Source organism: Mus musculus, chromosome 14 (assembly GCF_000001635.26).
Source record: "Mus musculus strain C57BL/6J chromosome 14, GRCm38.p6 C57BL/6J".
NCBI classification, from domain to species: domain Eukaryota; kingdom Metazoa; phylum Chordata; class Mammalia; order Rodentia; family Muridae; genus Mus; species Mus musculus.
In genome coordinates this window covers 7,375,410-7,399,982 of record NC_000080.6, presented here as the reverse complement: position 1 = coordinate 7,399,982, position 24,573 = coordinate 7,375,410, and the positions used below count along the sequence as shown (strand labels likewise).

Here is a 24,573-nt window from a genome sequence, read left to right as displayed (position 1 = left end):
CTTTCTACCTGTCCTGAACTCTGGGGTCTGTATGCACAATGTAATTTCCAATTAGTCCCCAGTTGTCTGGCCAATCCCTGACTTATCTGGGAGACAAAGGCAGGTCCGTTGTCTGTCCCCATTACCTTAGGTATCCCAAAGCGGAGAAGGATTTCTTCAAGTATCTTCTTGACCACTACAATAGCTCTTTCCTTCTTGGTGGGGAACCCCTTGACCCATCCTGAGAAGGTGTCTATGAAAACTAAGAGATATTTATTTCCATACTTAGCCGGTTTCACCTCAGTGAAGTCGGGTTTCCCAGTAGGCTCTAGGCCTGTCTCGTCACAGTCGTTTTCCTTCCTGGAGCCTGCTAGACCCGGTGTTGGTAAGTGCACAAGCATGGCAGTTTTTTACTATCTCTTCTACAATTCTTTTTAATCCAGGAATGTAATAGGGGGACTTACTAACCAATTTTATTAATTTTTTAGTTCCTAAATGAGTCAGATGGTGTATGTTATCTAAGTAATCTCGCCCCTCTTCATCTGTGAGGGTTCTTTTAGTTATTTCCTCGTTGGCGGGCTGTTGGGTTCTTGCCACCAGAGTCATTGGCCCTTGGGCTGCTTTTTTGGCTTCTTGGTCTGCCATTTGGTTTCCCTTTTCAGCGGGCCCCGTTCCCTTCTGGTGTCCTGGGCAATGGATAATTGCCACTCTATGGAACAGATGGACAGCTTCTAATAAGCTGAGAATTTCTTCTTTATTTTTGATATCCTTGCCGGCAGATATTAGCAGTCCATGGTGTTGGTATATTGCTTTGTGAACATGGGCCGTGGCAAAAGCATACCGGCTGACGGTATAGACATTAAGAGTCCTTCCTTCTGCCAGCCTTAAGGCTTGAATTAGTGAGATAAGTTCCGCTTTTTGAGCTGATGTACCCTCCGGCAGGCTGCTGGCCCATATGACAGACTTTCCACTAATCCACTAATGCTGCCCCAGCCCTCCGCTTACCTTCTACCATGAAGCTGCTTCCATCAGTGAACCAGGTCATCTCCCCTGGCCAATGTTGGTCTGTGAAGTCTGGCCAGATTCCAGTCTCTTCTGCCAGTATTTCCTCACACTTATGTGCAGGGGCCTCGTCAACCCCAGGTAGTAAAGTAGCAGGGTTGAGATTGGCTGGGGGTTCAAAACTTACTTGCTCTGTCAGCAATAGGCTCTGGTAGTGCGTCATTCTGGCGTTAGTCATCCAGCGGTCCAGTGGTTACCTGACAATGCTCTCAAGAGAGTGCGGGGCCATTATGGTAACATTCTGGCCCATAGTCAGTTTGTAAGCATCTCTTACTAGCACAGCCGTGGCTGCTATCACTTGCAGGCAGGAGGGCCATCCGCTGGCCACAGGGTCCAGCTTCTTTGATAAGTAGGCTACTGGGTGCTTCCATGGCCCCAAAACATGGGTAAGGACTCCCCTTGCCACCCCATTTCTTTCATCAATGTATACGGTAAAAGGCTTGCTCACATCTGGCAGGGCCAATGCTGGAGGCTGCAGTAGCGCCTTTTTGAGAGTTTGAAAGACTAGCTGATGTTCTCTGGTCCAGATGAACTCTCCTTTTTCTTTGGTTAATGGGTACAATGGGGCTGCCAGAGTGGCAAATTTGGGAATCCAGAGTCTATAAAACCTAGCAGTCCCCAGGAACTCTCTTACCTGGCTAGCAGTGGTTGGGGCCAGGATCTGCATAACGGCTTGTTTCCTGGCTTCTGTGAGCCACTGTTGTCCATCTCTCAGAACATATCCTAAGTAGGTCACTTCTGTCCGGCATAACTGAGCCTTTTTAGCAGAGACCCGATACCCCAGCTAACCTAGCTCGACCAGGAGGTTTTGAGTCCCAGTTTCACAGTCCTCACATGTTTCTGCAGCTAGTAGGAGGTCATCTACATACTGCAGAAGAGTCACCTGTGGGTTACTGGCTCGGAAGGGGGCAAGGTCTCGGTGTAGGGCTTCATCAAACAAGGTGGGCGAGTTCTTGAATCCCTGAGGCAACCTCGTCCATGTGAGCTGTCCAGCTTGTCCACTCTCAGAATCTCGCCATTCAAAAGCGAACAAAGGCTGGCTGTTGGGATGTAACCTCAAACAGAAGAAAGCGTCTTTGAGATCTAGGACTGTGTACCACGTCCAACCAGGTGACAAGGTGCTGAGGAGGTTATAAGGATTTGGCACCATGGGGTGTATGTCTTGAACCCTCTTGTTGACTTCTCTAAGATCCTGAACTGGATCACAGGTCACAGGTCCCTAGTTTTTTTTTTTTTTACAGGAAGTAGAGGAGTGTTCCAAGGGGATTTGCATGGGACCAAAATCCCTTGTTGGAGCAGTTTGTTGATTTGGGGGCGTATACCCTCTTGAGCTTCTTTGCTCATGGGATATTGTCAGACTCCTATAGGGGTGGCCCCGGACTTAAGTTCAATCACCACAGGAGGAACCTGTTTTGCCATGCCCATTCCTCCTGTCTCTGCCCACACCTTAGGGTATCGATTCAACCAGTCCTTTAATCCCTCAGGGGGCTTCACTTTACTTTGGTAGAGTCGATATTCTTTTCCTAGTTGTAAAGTTAGCTCTAGAGTCTGGGGTGCTTTCATTCCCCAGGATACCTCTGGTCGATGAGAGGTAAAAGTTATTTGTGCTTTTAACTTGGTTAGTAAGTCTCTCCCCAATAAGGGCATAGGACACTCTGGAATGACTAGAAACGAATGAGTTACTTGTTTTTGCCCTATGTCTACTATTCAGGATGTGGTCCATGGATACGATTTTTGTCCCATGGTCCCGATCACCAAGGTTTTTTCGTTTTTCTTCACTTTTCCTAGTGGTGTCTTGAGTACTGAAAATTCTGCCCCAGTGTCGACTAGAAAGTCCACAGGGGTCCCCTCAACTTCTAAAGTTACCCTAGGCTTGGGGAGGGGGGCCGAGCCCTGTTTCTCCGAGTCTTCATCTTCTCCAAGAGAAAGCACCTTCACCTCTTGCTTCTTTTTCAGACAGTCACTCATCCAGTGGCCCATTTCCTTGCAATACGCGCATTGCTTCCTCTCCAGGTGCTGTCTGCCTTCTCTGGGTCTCCTTGGTCCCTGGTATCTTCTGTCTCCCAGGTTCCCTAACTGTCTACCTCTTCTCCCTTTATCTCTTTCTCTTACTGTGGCCAGTATCCTAGTCAAAACCTTTTCCTGTCTCCTGTCTCTCCTATCCTCATCCTCTTTTCTCTCTTTCTTTTCTCTCTCTAAGTTTTCATCTTCTGTTTCTCTCTTATGATACACTTTCTCTGCTGCTCTAACTACATCCCTTATGGTATAATCCTGCAAGCCCTCAATTCGCTGTAACTTCTTTCTAATGTGGGGAACCGACTGGCCAATGAAGGCCATAATCACAGGCCCTTTGACCCTCTGATGTGGGATCAAATAGGATATATCTTCTGTAAGCCTCCATGAGCCTTTCGAGGAAGACTGAGGGGTGCTCAGTTGCTCACTGCATAACCTCTCCTACCTTGGCCAGATTCATGGGCCGCCAAGCAGCACCTCTGATACCCACCTCTAGGGCCCGGTGATAATTGGACAGTCGTTCCCTACCTTGTGCTGTATTGTAATCCCATCGGGGCTGGGTTAGCGGGAATCCTTCAACTATCTCGGCTGGAGGTTGGACAGGCTGCCCAACCTCATCTCGGATGTTTTTCTGAGCCTCGAGGAAAATCCTTTCTCTCTCCTCTGTGGTGAATAAGGTCTACAGAAGCTGTTGGCAGTCATCCCAGGTCGGCTGGTGCAAATACATTAGTGATTCGACCAACCCTATGAGTCCTGCGGGGTTCTCTGAAAAAGGAGGGTGATTAGCTTTCCAATTATAGAGATCAGAAGAGGAAAAAGGCCAATACTGTAAGGGCTGCAGACTATCCGGATCAGCAGGGGGAGCCCCAATAGCCCTGAGTGGAAGTGCCACGGTTGAATCAGCAGGCCCCTCAGGGGTGACTCCTCGCCAGCTCCTTGTTCCTGTGGAGGGACCCTCTCCTCCTGCCCAGGCCTGAGGCAGAGGTCCCGAGGAAGCTGAAGGTTGGAGCTGGGGAGCATACGGTGGGGGTTAAGGGGTGTCGGGCCACTCAGGGGGTTCTTCAATCTCTGGATAGATCTTGAGGAGTTTCATCACTGGTGTGCTGTGTTCATCATCTCCCCCGAGCGGTGGTTTTGGTTTCTCTTTCTCAGCATTTTCTCAGATGGCTAGGATCTTGGTGCCAGGGCAGAGAGGTGGGAGGAATGGGTGAACCCACGGGGGTGGGTAGCATGCCAAGTCCTCCCATACTGTGATGTATGGGTGCTGTTCTGGATGCGACCCTGGCCCTTCCTGAAAAACAATGGCCTTCATAGCCCTTATGGTGGGTAAGTAAAATGATCCGGTGGCCAACCTACTCCAAAAACAGGCCATTCCGAGGAGCAGAAAGTCATCCATGGCTTTTTCTTCACTATTACTGACAAATTTCGTCCTCTAGCACTAACGTCCGTCCAATGGTCCTTATTCAAAGATAAAGGAGTAGACACGGTCTGTCCCATAGTGAAGAATAAGAATAAATACAACACAATGACAGAGACAGAACACACTAAGACATCTAAACAAACTTGTCCACATCTGGACTTATACAACAAGCCACACGCTACCTCTGACAGAGTGGGATTCCGCATCCACTCCTTCTCTGGCAGGAAGAACACTCTCTCTCCTTTACTCTGCCAGGCAACAGCCAGGTCCTCCTGACTGTTCCTTACCCTGGGCACTCCCTCCAGGGTCTCCCTTGGAACGTCTTCCAGGGGTGCAGCCTACAGGCCTTAGGGCATCCCCCACCGCAGCCTGTGGGTCCTTACAGTCCTCAATGGCAGCTGCCAGAACACCAGACTCCGAAAAACAAGGCACAGACTCAGTGGCCGCACAAACATACCACACACATACAAAACGTAACTCCAAGTGGTATTTCAAGTTCTTGGGGACCCCTCAAATCCCGGACGAGCCCGCAAATGTAAGATGCCCCCCCAAGAAGGAGCCCCCACTCAAGTCTCAGGATGCAGCGTCACCCAAAAAAACATGAGAGACCTTGTTGCAAAAGCATGAGGCAGCTTTGATGGTGGGGCTCCAGGTCAATACGTATCTCACTCAGGAGACAGAGGAATCGACCCTGAGACTCAAAAAGTCAGGGTTTTTATAGGGTAGGGGTTAGGGGCTAGGAAGAATTAGCGCGATTACACGTGATTGCCCCATTCAAACATCAACAACATGATTATGAGTCAGCAGAGTAGTACGTGCAGGCCAGGGCATATAAGAATTCTAAAGCCGGGGGCTTATCTGAGTCGTCAATGCATCTGGTTAATCTTTCAGCTTTTAACTATGCTGTCTATAGAAAGGGGGGCGAGCAGGAGGCGCCGGGCTGCCAGATGGTCAATGAGTCAGCCAAGATAGTCAGAACCAGTTCCTGCATTCCTTCCCTTATCTTTATGACCCGGTGACCTAGCTTCAAGATGGACTCGGGCATGCCCGGGCTTGTTTTCTTTGCAGTCTCAGTCCCAGACGTTTTTAGTTTAAACCTTTTATTTTATTTAATCTCCTTTCATATACATGACGATAACTTCAGTTACCAGAGTCAAAGGTTGCTTCAGCCTTGTTTACTCAGACATCTTGGAACTACTATTTAATGAAGACGGATTTGAATTTCATAGCATTTGTAATTTTTCTGAATTTAGATTTTTTTGAAAACTAAAGCTACCTATACTCTTAACTTATGAAAACTTATTCAAAACAAAACAAAACAAAACAAAACAAAACAAAACAAAACAAAACAAAAATAAAAAACCCAAAACCCTGGCCGGGCAGTGCTGGCACAGGCCTTTAATCCCAGCACTCGTGAGGCAGAGGCAGGCAGATTTCTGAGTTTGAGGCAGGACTGGTCTACAACGTGAGTTCCAGGACAGCCAGGGCTATACAGAGAAACCCTGTCTCCAAAAAAACAACACAAACCAAACCAAACAAACAAACATACCTGAAAAAGTGAGTTAAAGAGAAAAATGTTAGGTTTGAAAATGGCACATCATATACTTATATGCAATGGTCAAAATTCCATGCCTATTAATATCAATATCGGCTAGTAAGATTTATGCCGTTTGAAAAAAATTAGGGATGTTTTAAATTGAACTGAGGAAGTAAGATTGAACAAAAAATTTGATAGAGGGCACTATTAAGTTGTGGGCTTAATGAACTTGAAAGATTGTATTGTTTAATTTTTGGATAAAGCATGTTTATGAAGGCTACAATAAATCTAAGAAAATGTTTTAGTTTGTTTGTTTTTGTTTATGTTTTGTTGTTGTTGTTGTTGTTTTTCGAGACAGGGTTTCCCTGTATACCTGTGGCTGTCCTGGAACTCACTTTGTAGACCAGGCTGGCCTTGAACTCAGAAATCTGCCTGCCTCTAACTCCTTAGTGCTGGGATTAAAGGGTTTTTTTTTGGTTTGGTTTTTTTTTTTTTTTTTTGGTTTTTTGTTTGACTTTCTGACAAACATTTGCCACAATTATGGCTAATTATCAAGCTTTCGAATACCGCTTCTGATATTCATATCAGTATATCAGGAAATCTGCATTTTATACTGGCTCATATGAAAACATTTTTGTGCACAAACATCTGATGTCAAAGTATTAAGTTGCTAAGACTCAGACTCATGGCCTACCTCCTGAAGTCCAGGCTGTAACTTGTGCGGTGTTGCCCATCTCTCACGGTGGCAGTCCAGGCTCTACCTCGTGCTGTGGTGCCCATCATGGTGGCACTTAGCTTACATACTGCTTCTTAGGGGAGAAGTTGAGATCTGTGGAGGAAGTAATTTAAGTAGAGCTACTAAAGTTAACAGTGGGTTCCTGGTCTTTGGGAATTATCCAGGTAAGAAGAGAAGCACCCTTAGAAAAATGAAGATATTTCCTCATCTTCTCCCTAGGAGTATAAGGTGAGAGAGGCTTGAATAGAGGCGCAGGCTCCAGATTTGGCTAAGGCTTAGTTGGTTTTGAGGCCACACTAACAGTGTTTTCTCAGTCATCCTGAAGATACATCAAGACACTCTAAGTATGATGGGTTAGGATTACTATTAGTGCATTTAGTTCTGCATTCACACACTTATACATACTACATGCTTACATATAGATGTGTAAATGTGCTCCTGATCGAGTAGTGTGAGTAGGTGTATGGCCCACAGGTGAGTGTGTTGTTCATAGAACTTGAAAATATTTGAGGGGAGGAGCAAGGACTCAGTCTGTAAGGTGCTTGCTGTGCAAGTGGAGGAACTGAATCACATCCCCAGTACTCATGTGTCTTTGTTGCCTTTATGTTGCTGTGATAAAAATACCTTGACCAGCAGAGCTTATAGAAGATTGTTTTGGAGCTTTTACTTCCAGAAGCATAAGAGGTCTTCCTGGGAGGGAGGCATGGTTGCATGAGGCAGGTATAGCAGTAGAAGCAGGAAGCTGTAGCATGATGCACTGAAGTCCTGGAACAGAGAGAGCCAACTGAGAGCAGTGTGAAGCTTTAAACTCCGAGACCCTGCCCCCACAGTGAGGTACTTCCTTCAAAGAGGAACTCCTAATCCTTCCCAAACAATGTCACTGACTGAGGGCCAAGTGTTTACATTCCATAGACTGGGGGCATGCTTGTGTGGAGTGGGGGTAGGGAGGGGCCAGGGGTGGGGGCAGTCATTCTTATTCAGACCCCTCTACCACATTTGATAAAAGACAGGTGCTGGGGAGGCAGACACAGGAGGATCCCCTTGAGCTATTGGCCAAGCCAATCAAAGATTCAGGTTTAAGGATCAACCTTGTCCAAAACTTAAAGAGCAAAGTGACTAAAGAAGTCGGCTGCAGGTCATGGTGGTGCATGCCTTTAATCCCAGCACTTGGGAGGCAGAGGCAGGTGGATTTCTGAGTTTGAGGCTACCTGGTCTACAGAGTGAGCTCCAGGAAAGCCAGGGCTACACAGAGAAACCTGTCTCAAAAAAAAAAAAAAAGAATAATAAGAAGACAGCTGACCTTGACCTCATCAATAGTTGCCACTCCCTGAGCCAAGCATATTCAAACCCACATATACTAACAATACAAGAGACTACAGGGAAAGGATTCTAGCCATGAGACAAATCCTGTCTTCCAGTGATCTCTGGTTTCCTCTCAAAGGCAGTCATAAGTGATGTTTTCTGGGGTGCTTCCAGAAAATCTCTATGTTATATAATTTTTATGTACAACATACATGTAAGAATATATATATATATATATATATATATATATATATATATATATATATATATAAACAAATACATATATAAACACATACATATATAAACACACACACATATATGTATATGTATATATATATATATATATGTATATATATATATATATATGCATTTATACATTTTTTAAGATAACCAAATATCATGGTATATACCTGTAGCTCCAGCCCCAGGGAAACTGATGCAGGAGGATTGCCTAAAGATCAAGTCTAACCTGGGTGACATAGTGAGACCCTCTCTCAAAAAATAGACATTTAGAAAATATCACTGTCTATTTTTATATTTGTAGATATTTATACACACACACACAATGTTTATATATTCTGTTTAAAAACTGCTACTAGGACTGTTCCCAAATGGTCTTCTGTATATTTACTTCCTTCTTTTTAGTGACAGTAGGCCATTCAAATGAGCTGTGCCAAATTGCTTTCAGCAGTTCAAAGTTGGCAAAGTGTAGACAGTTTCATTTGGTTGAAATAACACGGTACGTGATCATTTAATTAATCAATTTAGTGGAAGTAAATTGGTGGTTTTAGGACAGTACACTAATCTCACCATTTTTGGGGGTGGGGTAGTGGATATGACAACTTTAAATGTAAAGAATAGGAGGTGTGTGTGAGAGTCCCACTTCTTGGCCCTGGCGTTCCCCTGTACTGAGGCATAGAAAGTTTGCAAGACCAATGGGCCTCTCTTTCCAGTGATGGCCAACTAGGCTATCTTCTGATACATATGCAGCTAGAGAAAAGAGCTCTGGGAGGTACTGGTTAGTTCATATTGTTGTTCCACCTATAGGGTTGCAGATCCCTTTAGCTCCTTGGGTACTTTCTCTAGCTCCTCCATTGGTGGCCCTGTGATCCATCCAATAGCTGACTGTGAGCATCCACTTCTGTGTTTGTTAGGCCCGGCATAGTCTCACAAGAGACAGCTATATCACGGTCCTTTCAGCAAAATCTTGCTAGTATATGCAATGGTGTCAGCGTTTGGGGGCTGATTATGGGATGGATCCCCAGATATGGCAGTGTCTAGATGGTCCGTCCTGTCATCTCAGCTCCAAACTTTGTCTCTGTAACTCCTTCCATGGGTGTTTGTTCCCAATTATAAGATGGGGCAAAGTGTCCACACTTTGGTCTTCATTCTTCTTCAGTTTCATGAGTTTCACAAATTGTTATCTTGTATTTTGGGTATTCTACGTATCTGGGCTAATATCCACTTATCAGTGAGTACATATTGTGTGAATTCCTTTTTTTTCCATTTTTTATTAGGTATTTAGCTCATTTACATTTCCAATGCTATACCAAAAGTCCCCCATAGCCACCCACCCCCACTCCCCTACCCACCCACTCCCCTTTTTTGGCCCTGGCGTCCCCCTGTACTGGGGCATATAAAGTTTGCTTGTCCAATGGGCCTCTCTTTCCAGTGATGGCTGCCTAGGACATCTTTTGATAAATATGCAGCTAGAGTCAAGAGCTCCGGGGTACTGGTTAGTTCATAATGTTGTTCCACCTATAGGGTTGCAGATCCCTTTAGCTTCTTGGGTACTTTCTCTAGCTCCTTCATTGGGGGCCATGTGATCCATCCAATAGCCGACTGTGAGCATCCACTTCTATGTTTGCTACGCCCAGGCATACTCTGACAAGAGACAGCTATATCAGGGTCATTTCAGCATAATCTTGCTAGTGTATGCAATGGTGTCAGCATTTGGAACCTGATTATGAGATGGATCCCCGGATATGGCAGTCTCTACATGGTCCATCTTTTTATCTCAGCTCCAAACTTTGTCTCTGTACCTCCTTCCAAGGGTGTTTTGTTCCCACTTATAAGGATGGGCATAGTGTCCACATTTCAGTCTTCATTTTTCTTGAGTTTCATGTGTTTAGGAAATTGTATCTTATATCTTGGATATCCTAGGTTTTGGGCTAATATCCACTTATCAGTGAGTACATATTGTGTGAGTTCCTTTGTGAATGTGTTACCTCACTCAGGATGATGCCCTCCAGGTCCATCCATTTGGCTAGGAATTTCATAAATTCATTCTTTTTAATAGCTGAGTAGTACTCCATTGTGTAGATGTACCACATTTTCTGTATCCATTCCTCTGTTGAGGGGCATCTGGGTTCCTTCCAGCTTCTGGTTATTATAAATAAGGATGCTATGAACAGAGTGGAGCATGTGTCCTTCTTACCAGTTGGGGCATCTTCTTGATATATGCCCAGGAAAGGTATTGCTGGATCCTCCGGTAGTACTATATCCAGTTTTCTGAGGAACCGCCAGACTGATTTCCAGAGTGGTTGTACAAGCCTGCAATCCCACCAACAATGGAGGAGTGTCCCTCTTTCTCTACATCCACACCAGCATCTGCTGTCACCTGAATTTTTGATCTTAGCCATTCTGACTGGTGTGAGGTGGAATCTCAGGGTTGTTTTGATTTGCATTTCCCTGATGATTAAGGATGTTGAACATTTTTTCAGGTGCTTCTCTGCCATTCGGTATTCCTCAGGTGAGAATTCTTTGTTCAGTTCTGAGCCCCATTTTTTAATGGGGTTTTTTGATTTTCTAAAGTCCACCTTCTTGAGTTCTTTATATATGTTGGATATTAGTCCCCTATCTGATTTAGGATAGGTAAAGATCCTTTCCCAATCTGTTGGTGGTCTTTTTGTCTTATTGACGGTGTCTTTTGCCTTGAAGAAACTTTGGAGTTTCATTAGGTCCCATTTGTCAATTCTTGATCTTACAGCACAAGCCATTGCTGTTCTGTTCAGGAATTTTTCCCCTGTGCCCATATCTTCAAGGCTTTTCCCCACTTTCTCCTCTATAAGTTTCAGTGTCTCTGGTTTTATGTGAAGTTCCTTGATCCACTTAGATTTGACCTCAGTACAAGGAGATAGGTATGGATCAATTCGCATTCTTCTACACGATAACAACCAGTTGTGCCAGCACCAATTGTTGAAAATGCTGTCTTTCTTCCACTGGATGGTTTTAGCTCCCTTGTCGAAGATCAAGTGACCATAGGTGTGTGGGTTCATTTCTGGGTCTTCAATTCTATTCCATTTGTCTACTTGTCTGTCTCTATACCAGTACCATGCAGTTTTTATCACAATTGCTCAGTAGTAAAGCTTTAGGTCAGGCATGGTGATTCCACCAGAGGTTCTTTTATCCTTGAGAAGAGTTTTTGCTATCCTAGGTTTTTTGTTATTCCAGACGAATTTGCAAATTGCTCCTTCTAATTCGTTGAAGAATTGTGTTGGAATTTTGATGGGGATTGCTTTGAATCTGTAGATTGCTTTTGGCAAGATAGCCATTTTTACAATGTTGATCCTGCCAATCCATGAGCATGGGAGATCTTTCCATCTTCTGAGATCTTCTTTAATTTCTTTCTTCAGAGACTTGAAATTTTTATCATACAGATCTTTCACTTTCTTAGTTAGAGTCACGCCAAGATATTTTATATTATTTGTGACTATTGAAAAGGGTGTTGTTTCCCTAATTTCTTTCTCAGCCTGTTTATTCTTTGTGTAGAGAAAGGCCATTGACTTGTTTGAGTTAATTTTATATCCAGCTACTTCACCGAAGCTGTTTATCAGGTTTAGGAGTTCTCTGGTGGAATTTTTAGGGTCACTTATATATACTATCATATCATCTGCAAAAAGTGATATTTTGAGTTCATTTTTTCCAATTTGTATCCCCTTGATGTCATTTTGTTGTCGAACTGCTCTGGCTAATACTTCAAGTACTATGTTGAAAAGGTAGGGAGAAAGTGGGCAGCCTTGTCTAGTCCCTGATTTTAGTGGGATTGCTTCCAGCTTCTCTCCATTTACTTTGATGTTGGCTACTGGTTTGCTGTAGATTGCTTTTATTATGTTTAGGTATGGGCCTTGAATTCCTGATCTTTCCAAAACTTTTATCACGAATGTGTGTTGGATCTTGTCAAATGCTTTTTCTGCATCTAACGAGATGATCATGTGGTTTTTGTCTTTGAGTTTGTTTATATAATGGATTACATTGATGGATTTTCATATATTAAACCATCCCCGCATCCCTGGAATAAAACCTACTTGGTCAGGATGGATGATTGCTTTAATGTGTTCTTGGATTCGGTTAGCGAGAATTTTATTAAGGATTTTTGCATCGATATTCATAAGAGAAATTGGTCTGAAGTTCTCTATCTTTTTTGGATCTTTCTGTGGTTTAGGTATCAGAGTAATAGTGGCTTCATAAAATGAGTTGGGTAGAGTACCTTCTACTTCTATCTTGTGAAATAGTTTGTGCAGAACTGGAATTAGATCTTCTTTGAAGATCTGATAGAACTCTGCACTAAACCCGTCTGGTCCTGGGCTTTTTTTGGCTGGGAGACTATTAATAACTGCTTCTATTTCTTTAGGGGATATGGGACTGTTTAGAAGGTCAACTTGATCCTGATTCAACTTTGGTACCAGGTATCTGTCCAGAAATTTGTCCATTTCGTCCAGGTTTTCCAGTTTTGTTGAGTATAGCCTTTTGTAGAAGGATCTGATGGTGTTTTGGATTTCTTCAGGATCTGTTGTTATGTCTCCCTTTTCATTTCTGATTTTGTTGATTAGGATTTTGTCCCTGTGCCCTTTAGTGAGTCTAGCTAAGGGTTTATCTATCTTGTTGATTTTCTCAAAGAACCAACTCTTCGTTTGGTTAATGCTTTGAATAGTTCTTCTTGTTTCCACTTGGTTTATTTCACCCCTGAGTTTGATTATTTCCTGCCGTCTACTCCTCTTGGGTGAATTTGCTTCCTTTTTTTCTAGAGCTTTTAGATGTGTTGTCAAGCTGCTAGTATGTGCTCTCTCCCGTTTCATCTTGGAGGCACTCAGAGCTATGAGTTTCCCTCTTAGAAATGCTTTCATTGTGTCCCAAAGGTTTGGGTACGTTGTGGCTTCATTTTCATTAAACTCTAAAAAGTCTTTAATTTCTTTCTTTATTCCTTCCTTGACCAAGGTATCATTGAGAAGAGTGTTGTTCAGTTTACATGTGAATGTTGGCTTTCCATTATTTATGTTGTTATTGAAGATCAGTCTTAGGCCATGGTGGTCTGATAGGATACATGGGACAATTTCAATATTTTTGTATCTGTTGAGGCCTATTTTGTGACCAATTATATGGTCAATTTTGGAGAAGGTCCCGTGAGGTGCTGAGAAGAAGGTATATCCTTTTGTTTTAGGATAAAATATTCTGTAGATATCTGTCAGGTCCATTTGTTTCATAACTTCTGTTAGTTTCACTGTGTCCCTGTTTAGTTTCTGTTTCCATGATCTCTCCATTGATGAAAGTGGTGTGTTGAAGTCTCCCACTATTATTGTGTTAGGTGCAATGTGTGCTTTGAGCTTTACTAAAGTGTCTTTAATGAATGTGGCTGCCCTTGCATTTAGAGCGTAGATATTCAGAATTGAGAGTTCCTCTTGGAGGATTTTACCTTTGATGAGTATGAAGTGTCCTTCCTTTTCTTTTTTGATAACTTTGGGTTGGAATTCGATTTTATCCGATATTAGAATGGCTACTCCAGCCTGTTTCTTCAGACCATTTGCTTGGAAAATTGTTTTCCAGCCTTTCACTCTGAGGTAGTGTCTGTCTTTTTCCCTGAGATGGGTTTCCTGTAAGCAGCAGAATGTTGGGTCCTGTTTGTGTAGCCAGTCTATTAGTCTATGTCTTTTTATTGGGGAATTGAGACCATTGATATTAAGAGATATTAAGGAAAGGTAATTGTTGCTTCCTGTTATTTTTGTTGTTAAAGTTGGCATTCTGTTCTTGTGGCTGTCTTCTTTTAGTTTTGTTGAGGGATTATCTTCTTGTTTTTTCTAGGGCGTGGTTCCCGTCCTTGTATTGGTTTTTTTCTGTTACTATCCTTTGAAGGGCTGGATTCATGGAGAGATAATGGGTGAATTTAGTTTTGTCGTGGAATACTTTGGTTTCTCCATCTATGGTAATTGAGAGTTTGGCTGGGTATAGTAGCCTGGGCTGGCATTTGTGTTCTCTTAGTGTCTGTATAACATCTGTCCAGGCTTTTCTGGCTTTCATAGTCTCTGGTGAAAAATCTGGTGTAATTCTGATAGGCTTGCCTTTATATGTTACTTGACCTTTTTCCCTTACTGCTTTTAGTATTCTATCTTTATTTAGTGCATTTGATGTTCTGATTATTATGTGTCGGGAGGAATTTCTTTTCTGGTCCAGTCTATTTGGAGTTCTGTAGGCTTCTTGTATGTTCATGGGCATCTCTTTCTTTAGATTTGGGAAGTTTTCTTCAATAATTTTGTTGAAGATGTTTGCTGGTCCTTTGAGTTGAAAATCTTCATTCTCATCCACTCCTATTATCCGTAGGTTTGGTCTTCTCATTGTGTCCTGGATTTCCTGGATGTTTTTAGTTAGGATCTTTTTGCATTTTCCATTTTCTTTAATTGTTGTGCTGATGTTCTCTATGGAGTCTTCTGCACCTGAGATTCTCTCTTCCATCTCTTGTATTCTGTTGCTGATGCTGGCATCTATGGTTCCAGATTTCTTTCCTAGGGTTTCTATCTCCAGCGTTGCCTCACTTTGGGTTTTCTTTATTGTGTCTACTTCCCTTTTTAGGTCTAGTATGGTTTTGATCATTTCCATCACCTGTTTGGATGTGTTTTCCTGTTTTTCTATAAGGACTTCTACCTGTTTGGTTGTGTTTTCCTGTTTTTCTTTAAGGACTTTTAACTCTTTAGCAGTGTTTTCCTGTTTTTCTTTAAGGACTTGTAACTCTTTAGCAGTGTTCTCCTGTATCTCTTTAAGTGAGTTATTGAATTCCTTCTTTATGTCCTCTACCATCATCATGAGATATGCTTTTAAATCCAGGTCTACCTTTTCAGGTGTGTTAGGGTGTCCTGGACTGGGTGAAGTGGGCGTTCTGGGTTCTGATGATGGTGAGTGGTCCTGGTTTCTGTTAGTAGGATTCTTACGTTTACCTTTCGCCATCTGGCAATCTCTGGAGTTAGTTGTTATAGTTGTCTTTGTTAAGAGATTGTTCCTCTGTTGATTTTGTTACCCTCAATCAGCAGGCGTGGGAGACAAGCTCTCTCCTCTGAGTTTCAGTGGTCAGAGCAGTCTCTGCAGGCAAGCTCTCCTCTTTCGGGGAAGGTGTACAGTTATCTGGTGTTTGGACCTCCTCCTGGCTGAGGGTGAAGGCCCAAAACAGGATCTTTCCCAGAAGCTGTGCTGCTTTGGCCAGGAAGGTGGCAGGTTGTCTGGAGACGAAGGTGGCGCCGCTCCAGAAGCTCTGCGACTCTCACCCGACCCAGAAACGGCTGGCCTCTGTATTCCACACGGTCTCCCGTGCAACCTGCCCTCCACGGAGTCCCGGAGCCAAGAAGGTTCCCGCCGGCGCCTGTGACACAAACCTCTCCTTGTGTGAATTCTTTTGTGATTGGGTTACCTCACTCAGTATGATGCCCTCCAGGTCCATCCGTTTGGCTAGGAATTTCATAAATTCATTCTTTTTAATAGCTGTGTAGTACTCCATTGTGTAAATGTACCACATTTTCTGTATCCATTCCTCTGTTGAGGGGCATCTGGGTTCTTTCCAGCTTCTGGCTATTATAAATAAGGCTGCTATGAACAGAGTGGAGCATGTGTCCTTCTTACCAGTTCGACCATCTTCTGGATATATGCCCAGGAGAGGTATTGCGGGATCCTCCAGTAGTAGTATGTCCAATTTTCTAAGGAACCGCCAGACTGATTTCCAGAGTGGTTGTACAAGCTTGCAATCCCACCAACAATGGAGGAGTGTTCCTCTTTCTCCACATTCCAGCCAGCATCTGCTGTCACCTGAATTTTTGATCTTAGCCATTCTGACTGGTGTGAGGTGGAATCTTAGGGTTGTTTGATTTGCATTTTCTGATGATTAAGGATGCTGAACATTTTTTCAGGTGCTTCTCTGCCATTTGGTATTTGTCAGGTGAGAATTCTTTCTTTAGCTCTGAGCCCCACTTTTTTTTTAAATTTATTTATTACGTATTTTCCTCAATGACATTTCCAATGCTATTCCAAAAGTCCCCCATACCCTCCCCCCACTTCCCTACCCACCCTTTCTCTTTTTTTTGGCCTTGGCGTTCCCATGTACTGGGGCATATAAAGTTTGTGTGTCCGATGGGCCTCTCTTTCCAGTGATGGCCGACTAGGCCATCTTTTGATACATATGTAGCTAGAGTCAAGAACTCCGGGGTACTGGTAAGTTCATAATGTTGTTGCAACTACAGGGTTGCAGATCTCTTTAGCTCCTGGATACTTTCTCTAGCTCCTCCATTGATTTTCTGGAGTCCACCTTCTTGTGTTGTTTATATATATTGGTTATTAGTTCCCTATCTGATTTAGGATAGGTAAAGATCCTTTCCCAATCTGTTGGTAGCCTTTTTGTCTTCTTGACGGCATCTTTTGCCTTACAGAAGCTTTGCAATTTTATGAGTTCCCATTTGTTGATTCTCAATCTTACAGCACAAGCAATTGCTGTTCTATTCAGGAATTTTCCCCCTGTGCCCATATCTTCAAGGCTTTTCCCCACTTTCTCCTCTATAAGTTTCACTGTCTCTGGTTTTATGTGGAGTTCCTTGATCCACTTAGATTTGACCTTAGTAAAAGGAGTTAGGAATGGATCAATTTGCATTCTTCTACATGTTAACCGCCAGTTGTGCCAGCACCAATTGTTGAAAATGCTGTCTTTTTTCCACTGGATGGTTTTAGCTCCCTTGTCAAAGATCAAGTGACCATAGGTGTGTGGGTTCAGTTCTGGGTCTTCAATTCTATTCCATTGGTCTACTTGTCTGTTGCTATACCAGTAACATGCAGTTTTTATTACAATTACTCTGTAGTACAGCTTTAGGTCAGGCATGGTGATTCCACCAGAGGTTCTTTTATCCTTGAGAAGAGTTTTTGCTATCCTAGTTTTTTTGTTATTCCAGATGAATTTGCAGATTGCCCTTTCTAATTCATTGAAGAATTGAGTTGGAATTTTGATGGGGATTGCATGGAATCTGTAGATTGCTTTTGGCAAGATAGCCATTTTTACTATATTGATCCTGCCAACCCATGAGCATGGGAGATCTTTCCAACTTCTGAGATCTTCTTTAATTTCTTTCTTCTGAGACTTGAAGTTCTTATCATACAGATCTTTTACTTCCTTAGTTAGAGTCACACCAAGTTATTTTATATTATTTGTGACTATTGAGAAGGGTGTTGTTTCCCTATTTTCTTTCTCAGCCTGTTTATCCTTTGTGTAGAGAAAGGCAATTGACTTGCTTGAGTTAATTTTATATCCAGCTACTTCACTGAAGCTGGTTATCAGGTTTAGGAGTTCTCTGGTGGAATTCTGATAGGCCTGCCTTTATATGTTACTTGACCTTTTTCCCTTACTGCTTTTAATATTTTATATTTAGTGCATTTTCTGTTCTGATTATTATGTGTCGGGAGGAATTTCTTTTCTGGTCCAGTCTATTTGGGCATCTCTTTCTTTAGGTTTGGGAAGTTTTCTTCTATAATTTTGTTGAAGATATTTGCTGGTCCTTTAAGTTGAAAACCTTCATTCTCATCTACTCCTATTATCTGTAGGTTTGGTCTTCTCATTGTGTCCTGAATTTCCTGGATGTTTTAAGTTAGGATCTTTTTGCATTTTGCATTGTCTTTGTTGTGCTGATGTTCTCTATAGAATCTTCTGCACCTGAGATTCTCTCTTCCATCTCTTGTATTCCGTTGCTGATGCTCGCATCTATGGTTCCAGATTTCTTTCCTAGGGTTTCTATCTCCAACTTTGCCTCTCCTTGGGTTTTCTTTATTGTGTTCACTTCCCTTTTTTTGGTCTAGTATGGTTTTGTTCATTTCCATCACCTGTTTGGATGTGTTTTCCTCTTTTTCTTTCAGGACTTGTAACTCTTTAGCAGTGTTCTCCTGTATTTCTTTAAGTGAGTTATTAAAGTCCTTCTTGATGTCCTCTACCATCATCATGAGATATGCTTTTAAATCTGGGTCTAGCTTTTCGGGTGTGTTGTGGTGCCCAGGACTGGGCGAGGTTAGAGTGCTGGGTTCTGAAGATGGTGAGTGGTCTTGGTTTCTGTTAGTAAGATTCTTAAGTTTGCCTTTCGCCATCTGGTAGTCTCTGGAGTTAGTTGTTATAGTTGTCTCTGGTTGGAGATTGTTCCTCTCGAGATTCTTTTATCCTCTATCAGCACACCTGGGAGACTAATTCTCTCCTCTGAGTTTCAGTGGTCATAGCGCTCTCTGCAGGCAAGCTCTCCTCTTACAGGGAAGGTGCACAGATATCTGGCATTCAGACCTCCCTCTTGGCAGAAGATGAAGGCCGGAAACAGGACTTGTTCCAGAAGCTGTGTTGCTTCTGTAGTTCACACTCTCATCTGCACAGACTAGTCTCAGAGGGATCCGGGAACCAAGATGGCTCCCCCAGGTGCTCCAGCAAAGCCCTCCAGGGCAGGGCGGACACCTCTCCTCTGTCAGGGAAGGTGTCCAGATGTCTGGAGCCCAAAACGGGGTCCTTTCTCAGAGTCTGTCTTCTAGGGACCTTGGGGGTGTCTGCCAACTCTGCGCCCAGGTGACCAAGTCCTGGCACCTACTGGAAGGGACTTGTGACCCTGGTCAGGCCGGGTTTCCTGCTTCTCTAATGCTTTCTCAGGTCCCAGGCGATTGGATCGGAACAGAAGTTGTGTTCCACTCACCAGTGGTCCTAAGATCGTGTGGAGAGTCCTCTAGGGGATCTTGGGGTGTTCACCGACTCCGTGCCCAAGGTGACCTGGACTATCCTTCAGCTTCTTGCAAGAGGCTAACACCACAGAAAGTCTTGTAAATGATCACAGAAATGAACTACTGGGTGAGCCATAGGAGAGATCTTGGATAAGGTGCAGGATGGTGGCCTAGGCTTGACTGTGTTTATGCTTAGATATGACTGCAACCTGCCCCTGATGCTTCATTCATCCTACCTGCTGCTGCTTGGTACATAGGTCATAGATATTCAGGCTGCCTTCTTTACACAGCCTCTTTGTTTCTTTGGAGCATTTTTCCAATGCAATCTGCTCCCCTAGCAGCTGCCTGTTCTCCTGACTTTGTGCTGAAGGTGGTTAGATTCACTCAGGAGGTGGCAGTGCCTGATGCTGAGCCACAAACAAAAAATTGTGACTCCCAGGCAGCACCTTCCTCCCACTCCTCCCAAGGACCATCCTCCCATCATGAGCCCTGACCCCCAGACAGCCTCAGACAACAATTCATATTGGCCATGGAGCATCACATAGAAGCCTCACTGATGTCCTGGAATATTTTCTGCAGGTTGGCTATCACCTGTTGGTGTTGCATCTCGAGCATGAAGGCCTCAAAGTTGATCCTGTGGGATGGCATGGCCCAAGGAGCAAATAATCCCTTGAACTGAGGCTACAAGGATCATGTCAGTTCAAGCTGAATCGTGGACTACCTCAGCCCACATATGCCACATCCTGCTCCTTGGTACTGGTTCCTCTTGGTGATTATTAAAATTATTACTCTTGGCCTGGGGCCAGTAGAGCTAGGGAAGTAAAAGAAGAGAGCTGACCTGCTTTAGCTCCCTGAGGGGACTTGAAGGAATAGATGAGCTCTCCAAGAACTTTCCAGGAGCCTGTGCCACAGGCCTGGGTCCACCTTAAACCTGTGATGACCCTTCTCCTGTTTTTAGACAAGGAATTGTCAATCCTTGGTTCTATTGCTACATAAATCCCCAAAGGACATAATATCTACAGTGAAAGGCTTTATAAAAACACATACTAGGAGTTTCCAACGTGCACCCAAGGTGAGCACAGAGGTCATGTGCTGTGCTGCTAAAATGGAAGGCTCCTTGTCCTCATCACTATCATGACCTGAAAATTGATTCAGGCCAATCCTCAGGCCAAATCAAGGCCAGAGACTCCATGGATTGTAAGGTAAACACACACACACACACACACACACACACACACACACACACACACTTAGAATGCCAAATAAATACAATTCAGAGTACAATGAGCAAAATCAGAGAAAAGCAGTGACCTGCAGAAATCCTGTCACACTGAGAGGCAGCACGTGGGACCAGAACTCTTCAGCTGTTGACAGGACCAATTAGAACCAAAGTACCTCCAGGTCAGTTACAAAAGTGATTTGCCATAAGCACACAGCACCTAGTAATTTCCATAAGCCAACACATGTCCAGGCTTCTTAAAATGCAGGATGAGAGCTCACACACTTCTACCCTTATTCCCAGACTGTGATTCAGGCCACAGGCTCTGGTTTACTTTTGGGGGAATCAAAAGAGCCTGTGACCCCATCTCACTCCTATCTGAACTTCAAGTTCTGTATCTAAGATGTAATCAGGAAAATGATTTTGGGCATGAGAACACTCTGGAGTTGTAGCCTCCTGTGATGTGAGGAAATCTTGGGTTAACAGAGAGGGCCCAAGATAGCAAAGAACTGGGCATAATGACTACCTGTTGTTGTTCAAATCCTTGTTAGTGTAATGGGCCAGGATTCCCCAGAGTTCATCCCTCCCATTTGTCATCTTCTGGAGAATGTCAGATTCTCCAACCTCTTCAACCTCTCCTCCTCCTTAGAGATGGTGGAGGGTTGGGATGATGCCTTCCAGTAGATCCTGTAGGTAGATAAACACTAGTAAACTTGCATAGATGATGGCACAGGGCCAGGAGAAACCATGCTTAGTCCCAAATAGAAATCTGAGGAAGAAGTGTTGCTAGAGACACTAATGAATCCCTGAAAGAGCAGGAAAGTTATCTTCAAGCTGGGCTCCTCAGCTATGTCCCTGTTCCCAAGCACCATAGGTAGACATATGCCTCACACCCTACTGCCATCTCCCTGGCTCTGAAATGTATCAGCTGGCCCAGGCAAGAAGAATTGAAGGACATTGTTAGCTCATGTTTGATGTGATGCAGGGAATTCTTGGAATCCATACTGATTAGCACCCAAGCCCTAATCATGTTTGTTCAAGACCAAAGTGTCTGAGAATGTGAGGTCTGTCTGACATGACCAGGAGAGTATTCCTCTTTGCTCTTGGCATCACATACTCATGTATCCTACAGAATATGCTTAGGATGAAGTGCTTCAACACTATCCTGACAGCAACACTCTGTTATTCTCACAGAGACTCCTCCAGGCCCACTCAGTATGAAAGTAAAGAGCTCTGAGGAAAGCAGATTGACACATGTCAATTCCCAGCTCTCTGCCAAATTGATCTGCAGAAATTATTGAGTCTGGGTCTGCCATTTAGGAAGACTGAGGTTCCAAATCATAAGTCCTACTCCTGGAAGGACCAGCATAAGCTATCCTCCTCCAGAAAGCTCCCCAAACCCTGCCCAGGACTCACTGGACCTTCCCCAGGACCATTTCTTTCTTGTTGTTCTACAGCATGATAGAAGGTCAGCCTTCTTCTGTCTTGATATGGCCTCTCCTTGTTTTCCATTCTCACTTCAAAATAGCCTAAGCAGCCTGAACAACATGCCTGCTTGCAAAACTAATAGGCTCTAAAGGGATTCTCCATAGGCTGCTGGTGTCACCACAACACTGGTGACATCACAGGTGATTCTAGGGTTCTCCTGAACACAAGAGATTGTCCCCGAAAGGGACTACTGGTGATGTCACAATTAATAATGGATAGTAATGGAATGTTTTCAAACTGTGTTACATACACTGCCCGACTGAAGGGCAAACATTTATTTGTGAGAAAGGGTCATCTTATGTTGCCCAGGCTAACCTAATAAGAATAGAATTTGTGGATAGGGATTTTTCCAAAGAAGCTATTACAAATATTCTCTATATGATCAAAAAAACACAGAGGAAAAAGAAAATATGATCAAGAGAGATACGAAGGATGTGCAAGACATCTTCTGTAGAGAAGGGAAGGTGTGGAGTGGAAACTCAGTTCCATGCAGGGGAAAGGGATGAAGGGAGATGGGGGAGGTTATAAATGTGGAGATGAAAAAAAAAATGATACTAACCCTACAGTATAGAATAGGACTTGGTGGTTTGGGCATAAATGTGTGGTTATATTCACATATACTTCACCTCTGTTTTTTTTTAACTATGTCTGTATGTGTGTGAATTTATATCTGTATGTGTATATGTGAACATGTACATGCATTTTCTAGCTCTGTTCAGGGAGAGGACCTGTGAGCAATGACCATATTGCACAGCCAGATCTTGGTTCTTAAATACCATTCTCTAAGGAACCAGGGCTCCCTGGAGGAAAGGATGACTTCAGGGCTGAGAAAGAAATAAGAGGAGAACCTGCTTTTACTCCAAACTAGGCAAATGCTCAAAGGAATGAGGGATTCACACCCAAAGGACAGAGTAACCAGCTTTTAGCCTGTGCTAATTTAAGATCAAAATAACAGATGACAGGAGCTGGAGAGAGAAATGGTCGAGTGGTTAAAAGCATGGCTGTTCTTCCTGCAGACCTGGGTTCAATTCCCAGAACCCACAGTGCTGCTTATAGAGGATCTGGTATCCTCTCTGCCCTCCATGAGTGCCAGGCACACACATGGTGTACAGAAAGACATGCAGGCAAAATACCTGTACATGTAAAATAAATAATAAATTAACCAAGATTATAAACTATTGATTAAGTGGGGACACCTGAGTCCATAGCAACATAATTAAATATATTAAGAACAAACAAACAAACCAGGATGTTTTATGAGTAAGAAAAGAGTCACACAATCTTGATCTACCTTTCCCAAATTTCAAGATACTGAAGAACTGCAAAGGGAAAAAGAATTACTTCTCATGGAGAAACTGTGAGGATGTCACCTTAGTCAATAATCAAAGTTAATGTCAATAGTAAGTGGCAACTCAAAATCAAGTCCCACTTGGAGCTGGGCAACAAAGCAACACTCTATGTGGTCAAGGTTTTCTAACTAGAATTTAATCAGAACAAAATATCAGATAAGGGGGACAGCAAAACGTTCAGTGGGTAAATATCTTTGTTGCCATGCCTCACGCCCTGAGTTTGATCCGCAAGGACCACATAGTGAAAGGAAAGAAATGTCAGATGAGCCCAAACTGAGTGACCTTGCATAAAATAAATGTACCACAATCTTAAAAATGTGTCAAGGTCTCGAGAGAAGCTGTGTCACACAGGACAGCTAAGTGCAAGACAGGATTTTCAATCAGGTCCTTTTGCTAAAGAAATTATGATTGGGGTCATTTTTCACATTTAAATGGGGTCTCACTATTAGAATGGAAATGTGTACCACTATTGACTCTGATCATTACACTATATCCATGGAGAAGAATATCCTGAGTAGCAGAAAATAGACATTAAAGCATTTGAAGGTGGAAGGCCAAGCTCTTGTCACTGTACTTGTGACTTGTCAACTGACATGTCTCCAGGACAGAAATAACTTTACAGAAGAAAGAATGTCATCATTTGAAAAACACAGTTTTAGATTTATGGATGTGTGTGTGTGTGTATATGTGTGTGTGCCACATGAGTGTGGATACCCAAAGGGACCAAGACAAGGTGCCAAATTCCCAGAGCTGGAGTCACCGGTAGCTGTGGGTTGCTTGACCTGGGTGCTGGGAACTGAGCTCTGATCTCTTGTAAGAGCAGCAAGTATTCTTAGTGCTAAAGCCAAGGCATCGCTTAGCCCCTGCTTTGTTTGTAAAGTGGGTTCTTATTGGTCTGGAGCTCTTCTGTTAGCCAGGGTGGCTGACCAGTAAGCTCCAAGGATCTGCTTGTCTCCTGTGTGCTAGAATCACAAGTGCACACCGTCACATCTGGGGTGAGGCTCAAACCCAGGTCTTCAAGCTTGTGTGGCAAGAACAGTAACTGAACTTTCTCATTCTCTACTCTGACAGTAGCATTGATCTTCCCAGACTGATAACTGCTGAAATCCAGGTCACGGCTCACCTCACCAAACTCAAAGCAAGGAGTGAGGAGAGGGAGACTCTAGACAGCCACTGGACTACAACCATCGGCTCTGAAATAATGAGAAACTATTGTAAGCAGACAGATGCCTTGATGTCTCTGAGAAGTTGCAAAAGAGACAGCTGTCTATGAAGATAGAAGCTAGACCGCCTGTCAAGCTGACATGGAATGAAGAGCTACAGTTCCATCTTCATTACATCCTGAAATTGAGCTCCATCTTCAAATTGATGCCTCAGAATCCATAGGAGCCATCAAGCAAAGAAATACACCCTGACAGGTTGTCATGGCCTCCGCATATGTGAAGTTGCCTGTGCACTAAAGGTTATCAGTCATGATGTCATGTC

At 43.4% G+C, this 24,573-nt stretch overlaps 1 protein-coding gene and 2 long non-coding RNA genes across 3 annotated transcripts in view; 2 read left to right on the top strand and 1 right to left on the bottom strand.

Moving 5' to 3' along the window:
* Positions 1-15,524, top strand: part of LOC115485924 — a 27,816-nt gene extending 12,292 nt beyond the window's left edge. The window contains exon 3 of the transcript XR_001781363.2: positions 15,497-15,524. The gene's annotated coding sequence lies outside the window, so the exon portion shown is untranslated. The remainder of the gene's footprint in view (positions 1-15,496) is intronic.
* On the bottom strand, positions 411-21,919 carry Gm41090. Its single transcript, XR_001781391.2, has 6 exons — positions 21,668-21,919; positions 20,778-20,938; positions 7,372-7,512; positions 6,706-6,840; positions 3,583-3,819; positions 411-2,096 (listed from the first exon to the last, which is right to left on the bottom strand). It is a non-coding gene; the product is annotated as a predicted gene, 41090 (long non-coding RNA).
* 4930521O11Rik (RIKEN cDNA 4930521O11 gene) lies at positions 18,064-24,573 on the top strand. The gene is made up of 3 exons (NR_152169.1): positions 18,064-19,159; positions 19,612-19,785; positions 24,160-24,573. It is a non-coding gene; the product is annotated as an RIKEN cDNA 4930521O11 gene (long non-coding RNA).